The 3,355-nt window shown below is 42.6% G+C and overlaps 1 pseudogene; it reads right to left on the bottom strand.

The window, feature by feature from the left end:
• Nucleotides 1-1,162: 1,162 nt before the first annotated feature.
• Nucleotides 1,163-3,130, bottom strand: LOC120180981 (annotated as a pseudogene).
• Between the last annotated feature and the right edge of the window lie 225 nt (nt 3,131-3,355).

Genomic DNA, 3,355 nt, shown 5'->3' on the forward strand with positions numbered 1-3,355 from the left:
AGGAAACTTATGTAGGAACTCATTTATGTCAAAGATGAGTCCAGGGTTTACAGCTCTAGTTGGATTTATCTGACCCGATCCCGAGCTTAGTTCTTCGTACTCGTCTTTGATTTTCATCGGGTTGCTGAAGCAAGAAAATGGTATGGTGATTGAATTAGAAAGTAAAATTTGGATCAATCTCTATTTGCTTGGTGCGATTTGGAAGTCTTACCAGTAGCATGAGAGCGACTTGATTGCAGCAGGCGACCGTCCGGGTGGAAAGACTTCACATATGCAGCAGCGCTGCAGCATGGGGACAAGACATAGATATGCCGGACATAATGTAAATGCCGAATAGCGTCGGTCAGTTGGATCGCGGTTATCGAGGTCTATGCTGCAGCAGCTGCAGCATGGGGACAAGACATAGATATGCCGGACATAATGTAATGCCGAATAGCGTCGGTCAGTTGGATCGCCGGTTATCGGTCAATTCTGTGTAGGCACCTAGTATGTTTAGCCCTGGAGCAGCTGCAGCATGGGGACAAGACATAGATATGCCGGACATAATGTTAACCGAATAGCGTCGGTCAGTTGGATCGCCGGTTATCGAGGTCATTCTGTGTAGGCACCTAGTATGTTTAGCCCTGGAGCAGTAACATCGGCTGGCCATGGGAACTTGGGAAGTCTTGCGTTAGGAACGACAGCAGCTGCAGCATGGGGACAAGACATAGATATGCGGACATAATGTTAAATGCCGAATAGCGTCGGTCAGTTGGATCGCCGGTTATCGAGGTCAATTCTGTGTAGGCACCTAGTATGTTTAGCCCTGGAGCAGCTGCAGCATGGGGACAAGACATAGATATGCCGGACATAATGTTAAATGCCGAATAGCGTCGGTCAGTTGGATCGCCGGTTATCGAGGTCATTCTGTAGGCACCTAGTATGTTAGCCCTGGAGCAGTAACATCGGGCTGGCCATGGGAACTTGGGAAGTCTTGCGTTAGGAACGAAAATAAAGGGAAATAAACAGAAAAGAGGGTCTAGAAGATTGATTTATGACCTTGAGAACGTTTCGGTCTGTTAACTGAGGCCCTCTAGAAGAAAGAAGCCACAAAAGGAGCATCCATATGAACAGTTCTAGTCTTATATGACAGCCTCAGGGTTCCTGGCATCATGAATGCATTTCAGCACATCTGTAAGCTTTTCATTGTTGAATCAAAGATTCTGAAAGTGGGAAAAAGAATGAATCTTAAAGAAGGCTTACTTGTAGTGTTAATGTAACGATCGAGCTTATCGCCGCTCTTGCTACGAACCACAACTGTTGCGGGTATAAGAGTGAGGGAATAATGGTCTGTTGGTTCATCAATGGCCATTATGGTTCCTGCCCCATCCAGCATCTTGATACTATCATCCTGATCTGAAACTCTAGGCATACACGATCTTCCCCTTCACTTTGTCCTCGCCCAGTGTTCCGGAATCGCAAGCACTTAATCGTTATTAAACACAATTGGATCAGATGTCTCATGCGATTAGAGAAACATATTTACCTGCTGTTGATACATACCTGATATTTCCATAGTAAAAATCTATAGTAACATTGGTTGCATGTGCTCCATTTGTGAAAGGGTACATCTTGTTTTTCATTGAAAAGGTGCTGATTCCGAAGCCCTTTTTTGACGTATGAGACCAGATTTAGTACGATTATTATGCAAAATATGAGTGCAGGAATTTACAAGACATAATTGAGAACGTACAGAAGTTATTGTGCCATCGCCGAGCTTAATAGTCGAGAAGAATTGCCTATCGACGCTGCTTGCAGCGACAGTCAAAATCCATGGTGCAACGTTTTGAACAGTTTCAAGTGTCGGCCCGCCGTTTCCTCCGGCACAAGATGTCAAAATCCCTTTTCTCATAGCATGAAAAGCACCTATAGCAACAGAGTCATTGAAATAACCCATGGAGTCACCTCCTAATGAAATGGATATCAAGTCCACTCCATTGGCGATGGCATCATCGAACGCAGCCAGTACATACATGTCGCTACATCCCTCGCTCCAGCAAACCTTGTACATGGCTATACGTGCAGATGGAACCCCACCTCGAGCTGTTCCTTTGGCTATGCCATATAGGCTGGAGCCCTTCACAGGTATGCCAGCAGCAGTGGAGGCGGTATGAGTGCCATGGCCATCAGTGTCAACCGGAGTAGGTTCATCGGGACCACCGCTAAAGTCTTCTAGATGATAATATCTTGCACCAATGACTTTGCTGCTCATATAAGAAAAGCTTGAACATCAGAATTTGGATTGCATCACTAGAATCATGTAATTTAGTGTGTTTTTTAGAGAAATTACTTGTTGCAACCAGTGAAGTTGGCTCCTTTATCACATTTACCCTTCCATTTAGCTGGTGGAGGTCCATAACCTGCATCATTAAAACTGGGAGATCCCGGCCAAATACCTAACAACATTATGATTAAACACAGAAATGCATTAGGAACAACTTCCTAATTCAAGAATTAAAAAAGAAAAGAAAACCATGTTTTTTCCAGAATATTTACCAGTGTCCATTAAACCAACTATGATATTGCTTTCAACACTGCCATATCCGTTGTTTGAACTCTCAGGCACTCCCAGAAAATCCCATGATCTTGTTGTAAGAAGTTTGCGCTTTGTGTTTACAAATACAGACGCCACTCCATCTTCCTCTGCAAATCCATTTGATCATCATTAACATCAATTGTCAAAATGGGAACTACATAATAATAGGACCTGATAGTCTCTTTGCTTCATCCGGAAAAAGCCATGCTGCAAAACCGTTGATGCTTTTTCCATAGCTATATATTTGGATTCTCTCGCTATATCCTCACTACAAGAAAAATACCATTCCAATGAGAAAATTATCAGTATAAACAAAAATTTAATCTGCAAATATATGTATTACTCTCCAACTGCTTTAAGCAGCAGGTTATGATGTTCATCCATGGCCGATAGCCTGACTCCATTTTCTGGCACCTCTCCCATGTATACAACATATGGCTGTCATCAACAGTACACATATTACATCAACAAGGAAATCAGCAAGGGATTATATAAAATATATACCTTTCGTTCATTTTCTGTTGATCCTCCGACAGAGTAGCTGTTACAAGACATAGAAAACAAGAAGCAAAAGCAAAAGATAGAATCATTGTTACTGCAGTGATGTTAAGAGTATAAAATGAGTAAAGATTCCATTTTGTCTGTTAAAATAGATGATATCGTAGGGGAAGGGGGGGGGAATCATGGGAGAGGTTGTTCAGTTCCACGCATGCATGCAAGAGATGAGCGTAAAGTATTCAGCTATACTTTGACTAATTTAGTGATAAGAATGTGAATGAA

Source organism: Hibiscus syriacus, unplaced genomic scaffold, assembly GCF_006381635.1.
Source record: "Hibiscus syriacus cultivar Baekdansim isolate YM2019G1 unplaced genomic scaffold, ASM638163v2 tig00112503_pilon, whole genome shotgun sequence".
Taxonomy (NCBI): domain Eukaryota; kingdom Viridiplantae; phylum Streptophyta; class Magnoliopsida; order Malvales; family Malvaceae; genus Hibiscus; species Hibiscus syriacus.